The sequence below is a fragment of the Amphiura filiformis genome, chromosome 8 (assembly GCF_039555335.1).
Source record: "Amphiura filiformis chromosome 8, Afil_fr2py, whole genome shotgun sequence".
Lineage (NCBI taxonomy): Eukaryota > Metazoa > Echinodermata > Ophiuroidea > Amphilepidida > Amphiuridae > Amphiura > Amphiura filiformis.
The window spans coordinates 53224819-53240697 of NC_092635.1; the positions used below are offsets into that span (position 1 = coordinate 53224819).

Consider the following 15879-nt stretch of genomic DNA (forward strand, 5'->3'; position numbering starts at 1 on the left):
TTCAACTGGAATAGCCCATTTATTCACGCAGGATAATTCATCATGATGCGACAGTAGAGAAATTTTTATAGGTAAAGTTTGTTTCTGATATTGATTACATTTTGAAGGAGAACTGTTACAAATATTGAAATGTTCTTGTGATATATGTGCAATAAGTGGCCCACCTGTCCATAATGATGGATGTATGATATTAGAATACAATGTAGTATGTAATGATATGGGTACTTGAGCCTAGATATGCAAGCCCTCATGTTGGCGGCCATGTTTATGGGTACTGGTGATATCGACTGCTCAGTGCTAGAAACGGGTACGTGCAATAGCTGCCCTGTTAACATTGAGCAATTTGCACCAGTATATTGTACTTATCTACACATAGCAGGTACACATGGCAGCTATTGCACTTACCCACCTCTGAGCAGTAGATATGTAAGCCCTCATGTTGGTGGCCATGTTTCTCGATACTGGTAATATATCAAGGTATGAAGCCAATAGTAGATTTCAATTGATTTTAGAATAAGAGTATAGGGCATTGGGAATATGTTACAGGGCATAGAACCATGAGTACATAAAATTGGGGACTCAATTATACATTTATTTTATTTTTATTTATTTATTTATTAGACTCTATACACTGGAGATTGCACAATATCATAATAACAGTTAAATATAAAATAGCAAAATACATTCTGAAAAGATTACAATAATATACATGTTTAAAATACTTAATTAATACCAGTGCAGAGAATGGGACTAACAGGTGCGTATCACCTCTAAGACCATCCCACCTCAAGACCAAAAATAAGCCGCCCATGCCCAGTCCCTCCCCTTATAGACCTGCACATAGTGCAGCTACATGAAGAAAACCACGCGGCACGCATTGTTGGCTTCAAATTTGAATCAAATTTTGAGTTTAAAAAGAACCGCATTAGTTTTAAAAATAGAAAAAGATAAAGAAGACCTAGTACTAGGAGGAAGCCGATTCCACAAAGATACAATGCGGTTGAAAAAAGATGACTTGAATGCCTCAGTCCTACAAAAAGGAACCTTAAGAAGAAGAGGAGCAGTAGATGATCTAGTGGTGGGATGCCCTTGTCCAGACCCAGAGTTGCAAAATTTGACATATTTGTCAATGTCCAGGTCATACACACCTGTAATACACTTAAAAAACAATGAAAGGTCAAGCTGTTCCCTACCCATTGTAAGAGGGAGCAAGTTCAATTGGCACAAGCGCTCCCGATAGTCCAGATCAGGATAGTGCATAATGAATTTGGTAGCTCGCCTCTGGACACCTTCCAGGCACTCAACATTGTGTCTGGAGGTACCACTCCAGAGGCAGCTACCAAACTCAAGATCACTCCTGATCAGGGCTAGATACAGGGCTTTGGTGACTTTCACAGGTGCGTTAAAACCTACAGTGCGCTTAATCAGACCCAATTTTCTATTGCACTTTTTGACTACATTGTTGATATGAGTATTCCAGTCTAGTTTTGAAGATATTTCAATACCAAGATCTTTAATGGATTTAACAGAACTAAGTTTAATGTTGTTCATGAAATAGTCAAAATGAAATGGTTTTCGTTTTCTGGTGACCGAAATACATAATAATTATCGATCTCTTCCTTGCATTAGAATTGAACTATTACATTAGTTGCAGATGTCATGCACCGCTCCATTTTAATCTTCCTTGATAGAAGTAGCATTTATTCCACAATAAAATTTAATAAATTCTAGTGACTGGATTTCAAACAGGCAGACATACAGGTGAAGCAACAGACTATTGCCTATATATCCTTGCTTACTTCGGGTGGTTTTCCCGAACCACGACAGCTCTTCATATCCTCCTGTCCTGCATCACCGTTCCCAAGTCAGATGCTTCCAGTCAGGCGTCTTGCTTGAGTACATCTATATATGTAAGGGGGTGGTCTACCAGGGTTTCTTGTTCCATTATTTGGGTGCCCAGTATATATCCAATATCCCACAATACACTAGTCTATTGTGTATTCAAATTCATACATGGAGATGAGAGTATGCAACCCCTTAGAAATGGTGCATTGTGGGATATTTAAAAGAAGGCCCTTTACTTTTCTTCATCACTAAAAAAGAAGACAAATGCATAAATCATCATAAAAGTTTTACAAATTTTGAATTTGATCTTTATAAATAAGAAGAATGGTAAGACAAACAAAGTTGTTCAACTGTAAAATATGCAAGCAGTTTTAGCCTATTTTTACAACCATCAAGCCCTCTCGAGAGGAAGATACATGGAATTTGTTTTGCCTTGTAAAGAAAGCTGTCTAGAAAAGTTAATTTTGCTCTATGTACGATTGATGAGCCCTCTGGTAGATCAGAAACTGATGAGTCCCCTTGGCCATCAGGTGTGCATATCCAGGGTATTCTGTTGCAGGAAATCTTCATGAGATTTTGTGTGTGTGCATTTTGTGTGGGTTATTTTAGTACTAAGAATTGAAAAGCCCACATTTTTTCAACCCATCTTCAAAACCGCAAAAAACCCAAACTGCACCAATGCTCGGAATATTTGCCCGAAAGGTAGTTAATTTAAACAAAATTAAAAATAATAAATTTATATTCAAAAATATACTGCTATATTATCCAGTCTCTTTATTTCAAACATGACCTCCTTTTGTAGAAAATACATTGTCATGATAATGAAACTTCCTGGAGGACCAATCACTTACCAACACTGAAAAGTAGGCTATATAATACAATAGAGTAATGGAGTTACTTCCACATCCTCAGCACCTGCATTAGAAATCTTGGTGTATACTCTGATCGGTACCAAATAGGCAAGATTATGATTTGTATGTATAAAGTATACTTGAACCAAACTGAGCCTAAATATAATCGCAAATTAAGATACACCAAGCAGGTTAATTGACCCTAACCGCCATGAGCCTACAGCACAACAAAATATACTACAACATGCAGTGACTTCCAACCCACCAAGCATCCCACAAGATGCAATTGCTCAATAATCTGAGGCCAACATAATATTATACACAAGAAAATGCTGCCAGGCCAGGTCGACACCCATGGCTTGGTATCCCCGGTCTTCTGCTCCACACCTGAGGGTCAATTGTTCCAAATCGCACACAGATAAAGTTGCAAAATACGCCTGGTAGAGATTACACCTAAATCGTTGGACGTACGCCTGGCGGAACTTAACACTGACCATGATAGTTCACACTGCCACTACTCCTGGCAGCGCCTATCACTACTCCTAGCAACTTGCACTAACTAAGTTCCGCCATGCTTACGTCCGAAAATGTGAACACAGCTACTGCTGGTAAATGCAACGCCTATATAATCAGTACTGATCAAACTATAGAATACTAGTCCTGTGACCTTGACCTTAAACAGGACATCGTCAAGGTTGTAACAAAGATTATTTATCTTATAAATTGTAAATGAAGCAAAATTGACGTCACATCTATTCGTCTTTTCAAATTTCGAATGTTGTATGGGCATCATGTATTGACCCACTTATGCAATAGTTATCCTGTTCCATCCCTCACCTTGAAGGGGAAAGGTACTTAGAATTGAATTAGTTGAGATTGGATTTAAAAGTTGGAATAAAAGATTCTATACTCTGATCAGCTCGTCATAGGTAGGACTCATAACATCATGGATTGAGATAGAATGGCGTGTACACAGCTGAGTGCAGCACCTATGTGAACTGTGATGCTACGCCACTGTAAGTTGGGACTTTATTGATTTGTCCACTAACAAAAAACAAATGCAACAGTAAAACAAATTTGTGCAAAGAGTGCAGAAATTGGCACTTCTTAGGCTAAACTTGCCCAAATATGAGGTAACAAGTCAGAAACCCTCATGTATCAGACATCAACATTGGGGGGGATGATTGTATGGACCATCCCTCCTTTTTCGAAATATTGGGGAGGGTGAGTTATCTCCCCACCCCCATCCCAAGATTTACGCCTAGATGCTATCATGCAGGACATTTTATATCAGGACATTTTATCTATATTGTCCATGAAAGTCACCAACATTGAAATACGGGGGAAGTATAAAAGAAAGGGTCTTAATTATTGACACAGAGAGTGAGGACACAGTATAAAACATGTCTAGAGTAGCACTTACTCAGTCCAGACAATAAGACATATATTTAGGCAAATTATTGGGGCCTCCCGACACTTTCACTGTTGTAATATTCATGATATTGAAGGTGTCATCTTTTTCCTGCACCTTACTATTGCAGCACATGTTATTTTATTCATGTTTTCCTGAAAGTCTATATGACATGAAATGTATAGGAAGATGCAGAGTAGAAGGGGCTCCTCACAATTTAACCCCATGAGAACTACCTGCCTATTTGTCAAAAAGTGGTTTTCATTATCAATTGGACCAATCAGCAACATTATTAGAATAATTTCACCACGCAAAAAAATGGGGTGAATGATTTGCAAAGCTCCATTCTGATTGGTGATTAAAATGAAGATATCATGTAATTGACCAATCAGAGGCAATGTTAGATTGGTAGGTAGTGCTCAGGGGGTTAAGCATACATATAAGACTAGTCTCAATATTGCATAACTAGTCAAGTGCATGAAACATCAACATTGAAATGATAACAGCAGATCCAGATGAATTACTGCACAGAGGGCTAGATATGATGTTGTAAGCCAAAATTGTACATTAAATTACCTTTTAGGCTATTTTTTGCCTACTAGGTGTACATCTCTTTAGCAAATGTGGAACTCTATTTTAGTTGTAGATAGTGAAGGCACTGTCTATGATTTAGTGTTGACATAATATGTTCCAATACATGTATATCAGATTTCAATATATGATTTCCGTTATTCTTTATAATAGCCACATTTTAGTATCAATTTCAAATTTCAAAAGCAAAACAAAAGGAAATAAAAATTTCTGACAAAAAAGAGTAAAAAAAGAGACAAAAAGAGTTAAAGGTATATAACTTTGTGATTCCCCAATTCCCTTCACTGGGCCATCTCACATGTTTGGTGTGGTATCAATTGTCTGATGTATCGCCATATGATACCCTGAGTGCTGATTACTACAAGGCCCACAACTTACTACATATGCATCATCTCATTTCAGATGATACTGACTACTTATACTGCTAATAAGGAGGGGGTAATATTAACATGTATTGAGTGTTAGGATATTCCAGTTGAAATCCATACACCCCCTATGGAAGACATGACCTTAATCTTCCACACAGCTTTTGCTTCCAGAAGCCAAGCTGCTGGAGCAGTTTAATGTTCTCTGTACTGACCATAGGCTTCAACATCACAAGTTTATCAAGAGCTATCGCAAGAACCACTGAACCAATACTAGGCTTGTTTGTACTCATTTTAATGCATTTTTCATGCTGATTCCAAATATGGTCATAAAAATGTACAATTCTGAAATTCATGAATTTTTGATATTTTTCTTCAAAAATGTTGTCTGCAGTCGACACCTGCTTGGAGAGAGTTAACTCAAAATATTGAATTTATAATGTTTTAGTGATAATCCTCAATGAAAGGTACAAACAACCGTATGAAAAAACTGGAACATCTACCTTTAAGAATGCAAACACACCAACCTCGACTCGATATGGTCAAAACTCGCTTTTCCAACCACCTTATAAAACAAACCGAATATGATATAACCAAGTGTGTGTGAAGTCACAACACTTGTATAACACAAGAGCTATGTCAACTTTAGGGTTGTAATTTCTCCTTGCCCACTTTATTATATTGCAGCTTGACATTTACACAGTCTTTGTTGGATTCTCTCTTGAGAGCCAAATGGGGCTGTCCCCTTGTCTACAGAAACAAGCAGACCTCGCCTATCTGCTGATTTTAAAGGTTTGGTGGCTCTGAAAAGAGCCGATCACTGAAGACTGCCCCTTGTCTACAGAAACAAGCAGACCTCGCCTATCTGCTAAATTTAAAGGTTTGGTGGCTCTGAAAAGAACCATTCACTGAAGGCTGCCCCTTGTCAACATAAAAATGTCCGACGGCGAACCCGCTAAAAAACCCACTAATTGTTATGAATTCCCGTCATAAAAGCCTATCCCACAAGTTTTTTATAATATTGAATTCTAATGTTTTGGCGATAGACCTCAAAGTAAGATATTAAAAAAAACATATGAAAAAATGGACCATCCACCTTTAAGAATGCAAACACACCAACCTCGACTCGATATGGTCAAAACTCGCTTTTCCAACCACCTTATAAAACAAACCGAATATGATATAACCAAGTGTGTGTGAAGTCACAACACTTGTATAACACAAGAGCTATGTCAACTTTAGGGTTGTAATTTCTCCTTGCCCATCTTTATTATATCGCAGCTTGACATTTACACAGTCTTTGTTGGATTCTCTCTTGAGAGCCAAATGGGGCTGTCCCTCCCCACAATATATTGATAAATACTTTTGCTTTTTTTACGAAGCCTGTGGTACTTTATCAAAAGTGGAAACAGATTGGGGTAGTGAGTTTATTGCGGTTGAATTGAGCAAATTTAATTTGGAATTGCACAGCACAAGTGTACTTTTGATCAATATAATTTGTGATTTCATGTTCTTGTGTTTTATATGGCATCCTTTACCCCCTTATTGATGTATAGGTCACCCACTCATACTATACTGTAACGGGAAATTTTCATGGGGGTTAATTTTCATGCGTTTTACGGTTAAACAGGTTAACACAAATTTAAAACCCAGTGATATTATTTTAACCCATAGGCTTCAATGTGCAATTCCATTTAAAATTCACACTACCCCTGTGGAAGATTTAGCTAAAGTTTTCCACAGAGGAAGTGTAAGTTTTGAATAGAATAGACAATCTGGTAACTTCTATTTCAAATACTCACTCAAGTTGTGGAAGATATATGCAAAGCCATAATACAGGGGGAGTGTAGGTTTCAAAATAATTAACTCTAACCTATTACATTTGTAAAACATACTCCCTCTGTGGAAGATATTTCCAAAATCTTCAACAGGGGTAGTGTGGATTTTAACTGGAATAGCCCAATATGTAGCTGTCTAAAACCATCAATAAGAGAAACTACAACCCCGCTAAAAATAACCAGTACTACAGTACTTTCTTTAAATAAAAATAAGATGTACTACTGATTTTATAATAGAACAATTTCTAGATGCTCTCTCTGTCTCTCATGTGGCCATTTGTCATAATGCATTATATAGCTATACCATAATATCACTTACAGTGTCTGGAGTGTTTACAATGAATTTGATATCAAAATGCATGCTTAATGTAGGTAACGTAAGATATTTGTGTGTGGCCTATTTAGTTGAAACTGACAACTCTCTCTCTATAAAGATGGAAGACCAATGACGCTATAAAAAGCCTGTCTTTCTGGCACGCCGAGGTGAAGCAGCTAACATTACCAACGATTTATTTAGTCATTCTGTTGTCTATATTTTATGCTGCATATATAGTCTAGTACACAAATAGCACAATTCAGTTTTTACGAAATCTACATTTTTGTCATTCTACTATGATATAGTAATAAATAAGTCTGCCTTTCTGGCTTTTGATGTCAAATAAGGCAAATAGTCTTACATTACCAGTGACTCGTTGCAGCATTCCAGGTCCTGTATTTGGAGTGTATTATTGTGCTATATAGTTTCATCTCTAGGGAGCAAAGTTCATATTACATTTTTGTTTGCAGTCAAATCCTAGCGCATGTTACAATACATGGACAGGCCTAAAACCAGGGGAAAATAATGTAGGGAACTGTGTAGCAATATAGTGCAATGCAATGCATTACCCTGTCATTGCTTATCTTGGAACAGCCTGATAGGTGGCGTATGTTGCACGAGAACACATTGCTGATTGCGCTATGCGTCTTTAGCACTATGTATGCATCTTAAGCACACCGGCATCCCAATGGCAGTCTTCAAATGCATGTCCAAATGTCTGATTCCTGGTGGTTTCTTTTTATGCAGGCTCCATAGCATACAAATGGTAACCAGCCACATTTAGTCAGAGCCCTGTTCAAGCTTTTAACTTGTAATGAGGTGATAGCAGTAATGAAATATATTGTAATTACATTTTAGGAATAACTATGCTAGAGTTGAAGTGGCTTCTTATTGTGGTAGACTGAGAAGTGTCAATTGATAAATCTTGATAGGAATATAATTCACCCCATAGTCAACGATACTTCTGTTTTATCTATACAACATTCTGATAGTCTTTTACCACATTTTCCAAGTCAGTTTGATTAAACATTCCTATAGACTGAAATAGTTCAAAATGCCGCAGTCCATCAGGAATTTTTCATCAGCACTCCATATGGCCAGTTCCTTCGAGATGAACTATGTGCAGTACATGATTAAACCATTCAAAACACATACTTCCTTTGAGATGTCAAAAAGGTCACCTTTTCACCATCTCTGACAAAAGACCCATCACTAATGAAATCTGTCTCAATAGCCTGGCATCCTGCCATACCATTCTACTTCTGCATGGTGCTCAATTATGAGATATTAGGTGCGAACAAGTCATGCCGTATGGTCTCGTATAGCATTACAGCTCAAGGTGTTATGTAGAGTCACTTAAGTACTGCGATTAATGAATCCGCTGATGACTCCTACTTGGTAGCAGTGTGTGAAATAAGTGGTAGTCGAATAGTCTAGACTATCATGCTCATCTGACCATCATGATATTCCTCAGGAGTTCGGTTGCCTGTAGTGGTGGCACTAGGATAGATCAAGTGGGGGGGTAAAGTGTAGGTATGCATTTTATTTTGAGGGGGGCTGCTAAATTTTGTAAGTGTGGTCCCTGGAAGCTGAACTATGAGATTAACATATCTACTGAAGATAGCACACACCACCACATTATATATATATGATACAGATTTCTACTGGACACAGCACATGTCACATTATGCTAGATGAGACAGATATGCTATCTACTGAAGATAGTACATGCCGCATTATAGCTATGAGACAGATGTGCTATCTATTGAAGATAGCACATGCCACATTATAGCTATGAGACAGATGTGCTATCTACTGGAGATATCACATGCCACATTATAGCTATGAGTCAGATTTACTATCTACTGTACACGCCACATTGTAACTTTGATACAGATATGCTATCTACTGAAGATAGCACATGCCACATTATAGCTATGAGACAGATGTGCTATCTACTGAAGATATAACATGCCACATTATAGCTATGCGACAGATGTGCAAGATATCACATGCCACATTATAGCTATGAGTCAGATTTACTATCTACTGAAGATAGTACACGCCATGTTGTAACTTTGATACAGATATGCTATCTACTGAAGATAGCACATGCCACATAGCTATGAGACAGATGTGCTATCTACTGAAGATATAACATGCCACATGATAGCTATGAGACAGATGTGCAAGATATCACATGCCACATTATAGCTATGAGTCAGATTTACTATCTACTGAAGATAGTACACGCCATGTTGTAACTTTGATACAGATATGCTATCTACTGAAGATAGCACATGCCACATTATAGCTATGAGACAGATGTGCTATCTACTGAAGATAGTACATGCCACATTACAGCTATGAGACAGATGTGATTTCTACTGAAGATAGCACACACCATATTATAGTATGAGACATATGTGCTATCTACTGAAGATAGTACTTTCCACACGTATGCAGTTTATTCCATTGTGGGTTTATTATAGGGCTGCCTTCCTATACAGGTATATAATTGTGGGGTTTATTATGTGGATGAACTATTCACTCAATCTAGCAGGTATAAAAACCTATAGGAACACTAGAAGTTGTTTAAAATCATAGAGAACTTTAAAAATAAGCTAAAGCAGATGATTATGTAACCAAAACATCTTTGAATTGTCCATCACTTCACTTACTTCACTTAAAGCTTTCCTCCCATGACACAGGTAGGTCCTGGAGATAGCTGCCTAGCCACTATGCTTCGCCACTCAGCTCTGTTGTTTGCCATCCGACCGGCTTCTACTACGGATTGGATTCCCACTGCACTGCAGTTTGCTTTGATGTTGTCCATCCAGCGCATTGGGGGTCTTCCTTTAGGTCGTTTCCCTGGGATCCTTCCTTCTAAAACGATTTTTGGGTATCTGGATGGAGGCATTCTTTTCACATGGCCATAATTAATAAAATTTAAAAAATATTAATTTCAAATAACTTTGGTTGTGAAAAGTTCTGTTTTTTTTCCCTTTAAGGATATCAAAATTGAAATTTGTTTTGCTGGCAAAATGGCTGTATACCCATTTAATTCTTGATTATCACTCACAATGGAATATAACTTAATCAGACTTTTTTCTTCATCTAGTCTAAATATTCCCTGGCTGGCCTCCTCTTCTTGAATATTTAGCTTATAAAATGTCACCACCGTATGTAGTCCCATCAGTGCAAATAAATTAGATGATCTATTATACCGGAACTGTTCATGTGGTGTAATTAAGAGAACATCGTTATGAGTTTGCTGTCTTTTTTATACTTTGATTGAAATATAGCTGGCTGGAAATAAGCTCAATTAAAGGTCATGTTGGAATGCTCATTGATGCATTTTAACTGGGAGTACTTTGAGAGTGAAGTAAGCTAACATGGGACTAACCAGTTTTTCCAAAATTTCTCAAATTATCTCAGTAAGGGTATAGCAATTGGGCTCAATATATCACAGCTTTTGAGTCTTAAGTAGCCTACATTCTAGAATAACGATTAAGCATCATTAATTTGATCTTGTGCGTTAGTTTGTGATGTTTCTATGTTCCAGTGTATGATACGTAAGCCTCTTCCCCTGTTGTAGCCTACATTCTGTTCAAACCTTTAAAAAAAGATAACTTTAAAGATAACTTGACTAAATATTGCAAATAAGTCTCCCATTTGGGTAGAAAAACATTGAAATTTAGCAAAATTTAGAAAATACTGTCACACCTTGCTGTTTAAAAAAGTATGCCAATTTTACCAGACAGAATGATTTTCTGAGTTGCAGCTTACAATCTTCAAGCAGCCCATTTGTGTGGCTAACTTAGGGAGCTGGCAACACTAGGTTTAATATAATTTGATGGGAGAAACCGCAGGAGAACCCACTGGCAAAAATGCATCAGTACATTATAACGCCGTCATATGTTCACCACCCAAAGGTCTACTCACCCCAGTTTCGGCTTGACACCGATCTAGATTCCATTAGCCCCCTGAGCACTACCTGCCGATCTAACATTGCCTTTGATTGGTCAATTACATGATATCTTCAGTTTAATCACCAATCAGAATGGAGCTTTGCAAACAATTGACCCAATTTTTGTGTGTGGTGAAGTTATTATAACAATGTTGCTGATTGGTCCAATTGATAATGAAAACTTCTTTTTGACCAATAGGCAGGTAGTTCTCATGGGGTTAAAATACCGTCTGCAATTTTTTTCTTTCAATTTTGTATGCTTTGAATATGAGGCGGCAATTTTTCAGATTTATTGTAATCCTTAGATTCACAGCCTGGGGGTTATTAAAATATATAAATATCAATAACGACATACCAGATATGTTATGCTAGGTGAGGAAAATATTTTGGAAGCTAAGTGGAAATAAATAATAATTATAATAGACAGATTTTGTGGATTCTAATATGAGCAGAAAATGATTGCACTGAACTATTCCAATTAAAATCCACACTCCCCCTGTGGAAGATTTTGGAAAATATCAGCCACAGGGGGAGTATGAATTTCAAATGGAATGAGCACATTAGGCAGCCCCATTTGAATTTCATACCCCTTCTGAGAAAGATTCAACCTGAATCTTCCACAAAGGGAGGGCGAGTTTCAAATAGAGCTGCCCAATGTTGTCATTCCATTTGAAATTCATGCTCCCCCTGTGACAGCTATTTCCAAAATCTTCCACAGGGGTAGTGTGGATTTTAAATGGAATAGCTCATTTAATGCTAACAAAATTTTCCTATAAGCTCTCAGCCGTTTCCAATAATAGCACCCTTCCATTAAAACCAATCTCATAATTTGCCTCCCATTAAACCCGGCTCATACTTTAAGCTGTGGAGTCATGATATGATATATGTTGAACATTAAGACCCCCATTAGAGTTGCAGACTGCTTGCAGTGTGGGCTACTTCATGAAGGCAACATTATCATTGATGTGATACAGACAATTTATTAGATTATACAAGAACATTAGCAATCACGCTTGACTTTACGTAAGTTTCAACCTATTTTTCTGAAAGCTGATGGAAGTATTCAGCTACGAAGTGAAAACAATGTTTTAAACATAGTAATTATCATTCTTTTTGCTTGCAATTTCAAGCTTTGAGGCAAGTCGGGAGGAGTATGACCTAGCAGTATTTGTGCTCAAATATTGAGACAAATAAAGATGCCACACCAGATTTTTTTTCTTGAAACATGAGATGATGTATGCATCTTTCAGTGAAACAAATCTGGTGTGTGTAAATCCTTATTTGGCATTCTTAATCATCTGCAATCTTGTATGAAATAATGATCATGTTTATATCAAAGTTTACATCAATCTTTAGATACAGGCAATAATTTCATCTGTTTTGTTACATTTTTCCCTCCAGAAACATATGCCAGCATTATGCTGAGAAAATCAAATCAAATTGACTAATGTTGTGGATGTCACCTCTTTAAAATCGTCTTATGTAACTTTTAATGTTTAACAACCGCATTTTCTTACAAAACCCCACAAATTACACAACTACATTTGCTGCAACCGAATCTAACCCAAACACTTGTTTCATCAGATTTACCACATAATATAGATTGCATTATCATCTCCTGTGGTTTCTCCCTCCTCTAAAAGCACATCACAGTGGTTTACATGGCGGTGTGTCAGACAGAATCAAAATTGACCAATTTGGTCAGCCGTGAGCAGTCAATCAATTTTCAATGGTGATTTCCGCCCCAGCCATTCATGCCAATGAACTACTGAAGTGCTCACACTAGCGGACATGTGCCTCTGTCAATAATGCTCTTGTTCTTTTTCCTCCACTCTGACATCATACTTCAGACAGTTTCTTATAGGGTTATTCCAGTTGAGATACATACACACCCTATGGAAGATATAACCTTAATCGTCAACACAGGAGTGTGAATTTCAAATGGGGTTACCTAAAATTCAGGTGATTGCATTTGAAATTTACATCTAATGTGTGGAAGATTAAGGTCATGTCCTCCACAGGGGGTGTGACTTTCAACTGGAATAGCCCATATCTATGCAGATAGAGGCTATGGTATGGTTCACAACAATGAGTGAATTAGGGCCACTTTATAGTTTGATGTTTTGTGTGTAGTTTGCCTTTGCGGCTGACACAGCATCAGTTTTTTTTATTTTGTTGTATTTGACAACTTTATCATTACATTACATTACATTATGTTTTCTAATACCTAATGAAATGTATTCAATTTGGTAGTGCACATTCTCTGTCATCACCTGGTTGCACTAATAGCATACCTTAAGACTGTTTTGTCACATACCATAAAAACTTGATTTTGCTGCATGTTTTTCTGTAGCTATCAAAAACAAATACTTTTATTATGTGTTTACTTTTCCAAATATATCTTAAATTATATAGCATTTTGAATTTTAGGGTTGGGTATATGAATCATGAGAGCATTCTGTCCTTCAAAGCAGATGTTAAGCCATCTGTCCTGAGTGCAGAAGAGCCATAACTGACTGTATATATAGCTCGCAGTCAGTTTCCAAAAGAGTAGGGTGTTAAGGAATCTGGAATGAGCGTTTTGAGCGTTTCGACAGTATTTTTGTGGGACATGAGAGCACATCAGACATATCGAATTGCATTCTGAATACGAAGAATGTCTTTCTGATATCAAATAATTTTCATTTTTGAAATTCACGATATAATACAAATTTTATGACAAATTATTAAAATTTGATATGTTTCACATTTTGATATATAACAGTCCTCAAAGTAAATTTTATAAATCTAATGATATATTCTTAAAGTGTATGTAGCTGGGAGGAAAAGCCGACGATCAATTGAAAATTTTGACCTTTCATTTTGAAAATTTTTCACCCCAAAACACCAAAAATGGATGTCAAACCCAAACAAATCAAATCAAATCAAACCTTCCTTCTAAAGGGATTTTGTATACAACTTTGTAGACTGCCTTAAGGGAAGGGGTATGAACGCTTGGACAGTATTTATTGTGGGACATTAGAGCACATCAGACATATCGAATTGCATTCTGAATACGAAGAATGTCCTTCTGATATCAAATAATTTTGATTTTTGAAATTCGCAATGTAATACTCATTTTATGGCAAATCATTAAAATTGATATTTTTGATATTTAACAGTACTTGAAGTAAACTTTATAAATCTGATGATTTATACTTAAAGTGTATGTAGGTGGGATGAAAACCGACGATCAATTGAAAATTTTGACCTTTCAGATTGAAGATATGGATTTTTTCCCAAAACACCAACAAAAAATAGGTCTTTTGGGGAAAAATCCATATCTTCAATATAAAAGGTCAAAATTTTCAATTGATCGTCGGCTTTTCCTCCCAGCTACATACACTTTAAGAATATATCATTAGATTTATAAAATTTATTTCGAGGACTGTTATATATCAAAATTGGAAAAATATCAAATTTTAATAATTTGTCATAAAATTTGTATTATATCGTGAATTTCAAAAATGAAAATTATTTGATATCAGAAAGACATGCTTCAGTATTCAGAATGCAATTCGACACGCCTGAGGTGCTCTCATGTCACACACAAAATACTGTCGAAACGCCATAAACGCTCATTCTAGATCCCTTAATTAATATTGACTAAATAACAGGTGATTTGTTTTAAATTAATTTTGCCAAATACTTTTTTAAAACTAAATCAATGAAAAATAATATTGTCTTCAACTTCAAGATTCCAACACATATTTCAACATCTTCTCATATAAATATCATCAAATAATAATGTCAGGTTACCCGAGTGATGTAGTGGATGTAAAACGGTTTGACTTGCAAACAAAAACAAACACAGAATACAAATTTGATTAACCCTGTCCTAAAAAAAATCACATATACTAGAAAGAATCGGCTGTTCCAGTTGAAATCCATCCACCCCCTATGGCAGACATGACCTTAACCTCCCACAGAGGGAGTGTGAATTTCAATTGGGGCTACCTGAATGGGTGACTCCACTTGAAATCTACACCCCCTGTGTGGTAGATAAAAGGTCATGTCTTCTATAGGGGGTGTGTGGATTTCAACTAGAACAGCCCAGTAATGATGTCAGTTTGGTGAGTGATGAAGGGGACGTAATTGATTTGGCTCATATGTACAAACTATTCAATTCTGCGCACTGACAAAGTAAACATACGACTGGCACTGTCCGACTGCGCCTCAAGCTCCAATACCATAGCTATAACTCAATATTTTGTAAAGGTGGTTCGTCCCTTAGAACCAAAATTGATTTGTTAACCACATATAAATAAGCATTTGATAAGCTTTTAGAAGATACATTTTGACATCAAATTGGATGAAGCAATCCAATTTTACAGATACAAATAAATGGAAATTCTTTTATTTTTATTGTTTTTGAAAATAATTTTAGTCACATATTTGCATTTCGCCGACGACAAAGCCGTCTTTGGATGCGGCAGGTACCGATTGCTTACTCAGTGGCCGAAAGCAAACTTTCACCTTTCTTTACAATGACAAACAAGTCCAGAATATTTTCTGGAGTGAAATTAATTTGATTCATCTGCCGGGTTGAAATACAGACACTGGTGATAACTGTTTGTGTAATGTTGAGCAAATAATTCAATTTTGTCTTCATCTTCATTCAGTTTAGATTGATGAAAATAAGTAGTGGTATAT

General features: G+C 36.6%; 1 protein-coding gene across 1 annotated transcript in view; it reads left to right on the forward strand.

Annotated features, from left to right (window-relative positions):
* Positions 1–15879, forward strand: part of LOC140158307 (protein FAM219A-like) — a 280263-nt gene that overhangs the window by 171422 nt on the left and 92962 nt on the right. The window lies entirely within an intron of this gene.